Below are 8,642 nucleotides of genomic sequence, written 5' to 3'. Positions count from 1 at the left end.
TACAGGGGTGGTGGGGGCAGAGGGCAGTGCAGGCAGGACTTGGAGTGCAGTAGCAGGGTGCAGTATGGGGGATACAGCGGTAAGGCCTGGCGGGAGACTGTGTGGATGCACAGGGCTGGTGCGCAGGCAGGATGTGAGTAGGCATGTGGAGTGTGGGGGTCGTGGGTATCAGGGTGTGGGGTATGGAGCACAGAGTTCAGAGCACAGGGAGGGCAGGGCACCGGTGTGTCCTTGTACAGGGGGGAGGCGTTCAGGGGTCCGAGATGCAGATGCATGTGTGTAGGGGTGGGGCGCAGATCTCGGGGATGTGGGTCATGAGCAGGTGATGTCGGGTGGGCGGGGCCATGGCACAGGTGTGCGGTGGGGTAAAGGGTTGGGGCAGAGGTGCACGCATGTGTAGGGCAGGAGCTATGTAGCATAGATGCTCATGTGAGCACCTGCCAGGTGTGGGAGCTGGGTGTTTGTGTGGGGGTGGGGGCAAGTATGTGCATGTGTGTGGGGCAGGGAGGGTGGGGTGCAGGGGTCAAGAGGTCAGAGCGAAGGGGAGGATGTGTCTGCGCATGTGCTTGGGTCTGGGGGGTGGAGCCTGGTGTGCAATGCGCAGATATCGGGAGCAGCAGGGTGGGTTGTTCCCGCTTGTGCTGGGGGTGGGGTGACCCTGCTTTGCAGGTCAGTACTTGCCCAGAGCTGGGAAGGCAGGCCAGGAGTACGTGCACAGCCTGGATGCACACTGCAGGAGGCAGGGACGGGGAGGTGGGGTCGAGGGGCTGGGCGTGGGTGCATGGGTCTCGGGAGGGGCGGGGTGAGACTGTGCGCTTGCACGGGAGAGATTGGTAGGCAGGTGTGGGGAGGGGGGCGAGGTGGAGGGCCTTGGAGCGCAGTGGGGGGAGTGGATGACAGGTTCAGGTGCATGAGATGTGGGGGGAGTTGCGGGTCACAGGGCAGGGAGTGGCACATTGAGGGTATTCACGTTCAAGAAACTGGACTTGGCTTACTTCCTTGTCCCCATCTCCCTGTCTGTACACTCCTGAGGGATCCGGACCTCTGTTTGGAAAGGGGCATGTTAGGCTGTTTGCACTAGCTTCCCAGTCTCCAGTTCTCTGCCTCTCAGTTCTTTAGCTTTTGCAACCAGGGCCTCCCCATGTGGTATAGGAGACCCTTCCAGGTCACTTACAACCTGGAATCGTTGTCCCAGTCACCTTCCCATCCCTTCTCTAGCTGTTCCTTGGATCAGGGGTGAACTCGACCTATTCCACCAACTTCCTGAATCTCTTTCATTCTGGGAGAAAATCCACTGGACATGGTGTAAGCCCACAGTACTCCATGTTTAGTCCCCACTTCTCAGTTATTATAGTGTGAAATTTAACAGCCAAAATTTCTGCATCAGCTTCATAAGGCAGGAAGCTCACAAATTCCACTCAGGTTATGAGATTCACCCACAAACCTCACCACACAGGCAGGTGCTCTTCCCCTGCTATGTGTACCACATCAGCAGTGATAATGGAAAAGAAGTGTTGAGTCTCTCACTTCCCTCAGAGTTTCTTCCCAAATGCAGCTCTCCCATATCTCTAGCATCTGTTTCTGCTGCGGTTTTGAACAGAGCAATGTTTTAACTGCTGCTGTCTCAAAGTGCTTTCTCAGAACCTTTTCATCAGACTTTATTTGGTACTCCAGCAGTGGCTGAAAGTTATCAGAAATCAAGAGAACTTCAGACAGTTTATCAGCCTCACGTCCATCCAGAGGGATGTTTTGTTTTCCCATATGAATCAAAATTTCAAATAAATTTCGTTTTCCCTCTCTTCAAGGGTTACAGGTAAAATATCTTCATCCCAGTCCTCACCCCCTCCTCCTGCATTTGGGTTCTGAGCATTGCTGTTGCTTATGTTTTTTTCCTGTTCAGAAGTTTCAATTTTTTTCTGTTCCAGTGTCCTAAATTTCATCTTCATTCAGTTCTTTCATTAGTTTTCTTTGTCTACTATGTGGATTGTTCAAATCACTGGTAAGATAAAACATTGTTGGCAATAGCATTACCTCGAAAAACTGTCCTATAAGGACTCTCCTGATGACTTCACAAGTATTTGCCTCAATTAATTTTGAAAAATAAAGTAACCCAACCATTCTTTAGATTTCTGATGCCTCTGCAAAATGTCTAATTCTACAGATCCTAGAGGTCTCAGGGTGTTTGGCACATAACCAATACTTCTGTTTCACTGAGATGTTTTATTATCCTCCTGCAATTCTCCACCCACTTCTGGGATCTGGCTGGGTCCCATGGGAGCCTGAAGAAGGCCGGGTCGGACTGGGTGCAGTGGGAGCAGCGTAGAAGTTCGGCGTTGCAGCCCACTGCAGGTGGTCCAGCCCTCCCCTCCTGGCCTCCTCAGAGCAGCCTGCCTGCCCCTCAGGCCGGGGAGGGCAGCCAGGCCGCCAGTGGCCCTGCAGGGCCCACGGCCCTTCCATAACTTTTCCTGAATTAATTTTAAGTCAAGTATTTATGGCATTACAAACACCAAATCATCATGTAGAACTTGATAGGTCTGTTTTCAAATGAGTCTTTAAGTACTGGTTTGAAAGGACGTATGTCCCCTTGAAAAGCCATGTTTAAATCTAAACCTCATTTCATAAAGGCAGAATAATTCCTATTCAGTACTGTATGTTTGAAACTGTAATCAGATCATCTCCCTGGAGATGTGATTTAATCAAGAGTGTTTGTTAACAGGATTAGGTGACGACATGTCTCCACCCATTTGGGTGGGTCTGATAAGTTTCTGGAGTCCTATAAAAGAGGAAACATTTTGGAGAAAAAGAGAGGTTCAGAGAGGGTAGAGCAGAATGACACAGCCACGAGAAGCAGAGTCCACCAGCCAGCGACCTTTGGAGATGAAGAAGGAAAATGCCTCCTGGGAAACTTCATGAAACAGGAAGCCAGGAGAAGAAGCTAGCAGATGATGCCATGCTCACCATGTGCCCTTCCAGATGAGAGAGGAACCCTGACCGTGTTCACCATGTGTCTTTCCACATGAGAGAGAAACTCTGACTGTGTTCGCCATGTGCCCTTCCACTGGAGAGAGAAACCCTGAACTTCATTGACCTTTTTGAACCAAGGCATCTTTCCCTGGATGCCTTTGATTGGATATTACTATAGACTTGTTCTAATTGGGACATTTTCTTGGCCTTAGAACTGTAAACTAGCAACCTATTAAATTCTCCTTTTTAAAAGCCATTCCATTTCTGGTATGTTGCATTCCAGCAGCTAGCAAACTAGAACATACCCCTATTAAAGTGTGAATTAAGATGCCTAAGGAAAATCCCCCTGGATGTAATGGATGGTGGGAAAACTGCTTGACAGAATCCACACACTCGACCTATTTGCAGTTGTGAGGCTGCACCACTTGATACCAGTTAGTCCTGTCTTGATTAGGATAGGTCTTCCAAACCCACTGCTGTGGTCCTCGGATAGCTCTTCCGAGGGATGTTATATCGGATAGGTCCTGAAATGGATATGTATTTACATATAAAGGTTTATGGTCTTCAGGTGGCAAACAGCTTTACGCAGAGTTGTCCTGATACAAGCGTTTACAAGACTTGAGGGTTTTGTTCTGTTGGTTGTTTTAAGGCTTTGAATGACTGAAGCTATGGTGTCAATTTCCTGAGTTTCAAATATAGTTTCTTTGGTTTTAGCGAAGTTTCCTAGGCTGTCTCCGAGCTCCATATTAGGTTAGTCCTGGCACATTGCTTCAGATGTGGCAGGACCAAGGACTTTTGGTTCTCTCTGAAATGTTATGTAAGAAAGTAGAATATAGGTGGAAACTTGACATTGAATTTCGAAAGTGATTCAAAAGAGATATCTTCCTCATCTCAGCCCAGTCCTCTGGGTATGACAGATGTGATGCATGGTGCATCATTATTTATATCACCTTGAACCTGAGTCAGCACATCTTGTTTATCTGTGCATTGTACAGGCAAAGAGCACTGGGCTTCAGTTTTGCAGTATCAGGTACATTGTTTGCTTAAATGGTCTTTTTTTTTTTTATCGCACATAGTCTACGAAATTCTTCTTTCAGAGCCCCAGAAAGTCTTTTCTATATAACCTTTCATGGAATAAAGGAATGCCAAGACTCTTTGGTGAAGTTTCTTTTCTAGGAGAAGAAACTTCTTGCCTTTGATTGTTTTTCTCTTGGTATTCCTGATTTCGCTTTATCATACGGCTGATCAAGAGTTAAACTATTCTTCCTTGATTCACTGTCTTCAAGCAGGGGAACATAACCATAACTATTATCTCAACTATAATTCACAAGAAGTAACTGTGTTTTAGCTTATCAATAATAGCTTATTGAAGTGACAGCTGTACCTGTTACTCATGTATTTTCTGCTCACAGCTCTTAGTCACACAACCACCCCACACTCTAATCAAGTTCGCTCAGTCTTTCTTCTAGCTCATTGCAATCTAAAATTCACAAGTTTCTATTCAAGTAATCAGTGTGGTACCACCGCTGAATAAAAAAACTGGAAGACTCAGATGCCTTTGCTTGACAGATGTTCTTAAACGGAAGTAGCACATTGACTTCTCAAAGAGAAGCCTCTGTATGTTAAATTGCGGTGAACTAGAAGAAACACTTTTGCTGTGGTTCTTTTACTGCAAAATCCCTATCCATGCATGCCTGTCAGAAGGCTTCATAAGCTTTACTGAGTAGCTTGTCAATGGTTTTGTACATTACTCTTCTTCCTGTAGAATCACTATAAAGGATAGAGTAAATGACAGGTAGTTGAGGGATTCAGCATCTATCTCTCATGTCTCACATCAGTGGCACCCCCTCTTGCACTTTTAAGAACTTTTGTGATCAGCCTGGGCCCACCCAGATAATCCAGGACAGCTTCTCATCTCAAGGTCCTTAACCTTAATCATATTTACAAAATCCATTTTGCCATAAGGTATGTATTCACAGGTTCTGGGATAAGGATATGGACATCTTTGGGGAGCTATTATTCTGTCTCCCACATTATATCTTTTTTTTTTTTTTTTTACTTTTTATTTTGAAATAATTTCAAACTGATAGGACAGTTACAAAAATAATACAAATCCTATACAGAGAACTTCAGTACACCCCTGCAACCCCAGATACCCAGATCCACGAATTTAAATATTTTGCCACATGTGTTGCATCATTCTATCTTTCCATCTATCTTTGTCTACCAATCCATTTTTTGAACACATGGGGTCTTTCTCTTCAAGCTCCCTGGGTGTTCTCTCTGACCTCTCAGCTTTTTTTTTTTTTGTCTCTTATCCTCATAAAGGACTCCAGTAAGACCCACCTTGAATTGGGTGGGTCACATCTCAGTTGAATCAACCTAATCAAAAGGTCCCACCCACAATAGGTCTGACCCATGGGGATGGGTTAAAAGAATATGTCCTTTCCCAACACTTCCTGCCCATGCGTCTTGTCTTGGGCATGCACAAGTGGCCCTGGAAATTCTCATTTACATAGTTCCAAAATGTCTCTGCTTCCCTAGGAAACAGTTTCCTCATGCTGGGCACTACATCCAGCAAACCATTGCCCCAGGCAGCATGATATGACTGCTCTCCTACAGTCTTCTACATGCAGGGAAAGTTTTGGGACAGTGAACCCCTCAGGCCACCTCTAGAAAGACTGGGCCAGGCACACATGCTCCCAAGTATGTGCACAAGGGTTAGTCTTTTCTCTTTAGAACAAAGGTCAGAGATCAGCACTGGGCATGTGGGCCAGTTCCATGCTGAGCTGGTGAGGGGATGGGAGAGACGACACCCAGAGAGCCATGAGATCCTCCTGCTTTTTTTTTTTGTATGCTATATGGCAGGGTTACATATCATTATTTTTCCATGTCAGTATCCCATTATTGTAGCACCATTTTGCTGAACTTTTTGTTTGTATTTGCTTGTTTGTTTTTTGGGAAGTGCATGGACAGGGAATCAAACCCAGGTCTCCCGCATGGCAGGAGAGAATTCTACCACTGAACTACCCATGCACCACCCCCTACTGCTTTTTTTTTTCCCCTTCTTCTTTGTATGTTGTATGGCGGGGGTCATATTTCATTCTTTTTCCATGTGAGTATAACCTTATTGCAGCACCATTTGTTGAATTTGTTTGCTTGTTTTGGGGAAGTGCATGAACCAAGAATCCAACCCAGGTCTCCTGCATGGCAGGTGGGAATTCTACCACTGAACTACCCTCACACCCTCCCCCTACCTACTGTTTTTTTTTTTTTTTTTTCGCATGGGCAGGCACCGGGAATGAATGCCCCTACTGCTTTCTTTTGGGGGGTGGGGGGAGTTGCATGGTCCAGGAATTGAACCTGGATCTCCTGCATGAAAGGCAAGTATTCTACCACTGAACCACCTATGCACCCTCCCCTACTGCTTTTCAGCGGACTTTTTCTTGATTCAGCACTCAGCCTGTTACTAGCAGTTTTTTAACTTTTCTGAAGTTTTGAGAAAGACTCATTTCTGCCATTTCTTGCTGCTTGTTCAAAGCTTCTGTGGCTTGGTAGTGCCCTGAAGTGTCACACTCTGCCATCTTGACTGGGGACCCTACAACATATATCTTAACCAGTTTTCTAGGTCAATGGAAGACCAATCCTAGCTCTACTCCTCAAATGGGATTTAAGGAGTTTCTCTCACCAGGATTGATTATCCAATATACAGCTTGTATAAATGTGCAGGAGATTGTAATTTGGAACCTAAAGGGTTCCATATTTCTGTCCTGGCCTTCTTCCTTTTTTCATAGACCTCCTCCCCCCATTTCTTGTTATCTTTGTTTCTGTTATTTTATCTTTTTAGTATTATAAAAGGGATCTTTATTCCATTACATGTAGTAACTTATTTTAATGAAATTTATTTTAAAATAAAAAATTTTTTAATGCATTATAATTGAGATATATTCACACACCATAAAATCCATTCTCAAAATACGAAACCAGTGACTCACAGTATCATCACATAGTTTTGCGTTCTTCACCACAATCATTTTCATTACTCAAAAGAAAAAACAAACCCCAAAATATTCCATATTTCTTATCCCTCCCATTATTGACCCCTACTAAGCATTGGTATGGTGCATTTGTTACTGCTTATGAAAGAATAGTAAAATATTATTATTAACTATAGTGCATAGCTTGCAACAGGTGCATTTCCCCCATATACCACTCTATTATTAACTCCTTGTAATAGTGATGTCCATTTGTCCTATCACAAAAGAATTTATTTTAACCTCTAGCTTTCCTTTTAGTAATATTTGTGTGTGCCGGTCTGAATCTTTGGTGGACACCAGAAAAGCCATGCCCTTTAGTCCTCTTCAATATTGCTGGGTGGGAGCATTTTGATCGTTTCCATGAATTGTGACCTGCCCAATTGTGGGTGGTAACTTTTGGTTAGATGATTTCCATGGAGGTATGTCTCCACCCACTGAAGGTGGCATTGCTTACTGGAATCCTTTAAAAGAGGAAACATTTTGGAGAGAGTCCCTTTTTTGGTAGCGCCAAGAGAAAGCCAACAGATGTCGCCATGTTCGCCATGTGCCCTTCCAGCTGAGAGAGAAAGGTTGAACGTCGTCAGCCTTCTTGAACCAAGGTATCTTTCCCCAGATGCCTTAAATTGGACATTTCTATAGAATTTGTTGTAATTGGGACATTATCTTGGCCTTACAATTGTAAACTAGCAACTTACTAAATTCCCCTTTTGAAAAGCCATTCCATTTCTGGTTTAGTGCATTCCAGCAGCTAGCAAACTAGAACAATATGACTGTAAACTTGCAACTACAATTACATAGTTCAGTGCTGTTAATTACACTCACCATAATGCGCTACCATCACCTCTATCGATTTCCAAATATTTAAATTCAACCTAGTTAAAAATTTGCACATATTAAACAACTGCTCCCCATTCTCTAGTCTCATTCTATCTCCTGGTAATCTATGTTCTAGATTTTATCTCAGAGAGTTTACATATTATAATTAGTTCCTATTAATGAGATCATACAATATTTGATCTTTTGTGTCTGACTTATTTTGTTCAAAATAATGTCCTTAAGACTCATCTATGTTGTTGTGTGCTTCAGAACTTTATTCCTTCTTACTGCTGATTAATATTCACGCATATGTATATATACATTTTGTTTCCATTCATCTGTTAATGGACACTAGGGTTGTTTCCATCTTTTGGAAATTATGAATAACATCACTATAAACATTGGTGTGCAAATGTCTGTTCACATCCTTGCTTTCAGTTTTTCTAGTTATACACCTAGTGGTAGGATTGCCAGACTATATGGCAGCTCTGTACTTAGCTTCCTGAGGAACCACCAAACTGTAACATTTTACATTTCCAACAGCAGTGAATAAATGTTGCTATTTTTCCACATCCTCTCCAATACTTGCTTGTTTAATAGTGGCCATTCTAGTAAGCATGAAATGATACCTCATTGTAGTTTTGATTCATATTTCCCTAACAGTTAGTGAAATTGAGCATCTTTACATGTGCTTTTTAGCCATTTGTATTTCCTCTTTGAAAAAATGTCTATCCATGACTTTTGCCCATTTTAAAAATTAGATTGTCTTTTTATTGTTGAGTTGTAGGATTTCTTTAAATATTCTGGATTTCAAACCCTTATTGG

General features: G+C 43.4%; 1 pseudogene; it reads right to left on the bottom strand.

Annotated features, from left to right (window-relative positions):
- Window positions 1-531: 531 nt before the first annotated feature.
- On the bottom strand, window positions 532-4,712 carry LOC143680210 (TRAF family member-associated NF-kappa-B activator-like; annotated as a pseudogene).
- Window positions 4,713-8,642: the final 3,930 nt, after the last annotated feature.

The sequence above is a fragment of the Tamandua tetradactyla genome, chromosome 4, assembly GCF_023851605.1.
Source record: "Tamandua tetradactyla isolate mTamTet1 chromosome 4, mTamTet1.pri, whole genome shotgun sequence".
NCBI classification, from domain to species: Eukaryota; Metazoa; Chordata; class Mammalia; order Pilosa; family Myrmecophagidae; genus Tamandua; species Tamandua tetradactyla.
The sequence above is the reverse complement of the archived record's forward strand: the minus strand, read 5'-3'. Positions and strand labels throughout refer to the sequence as shown.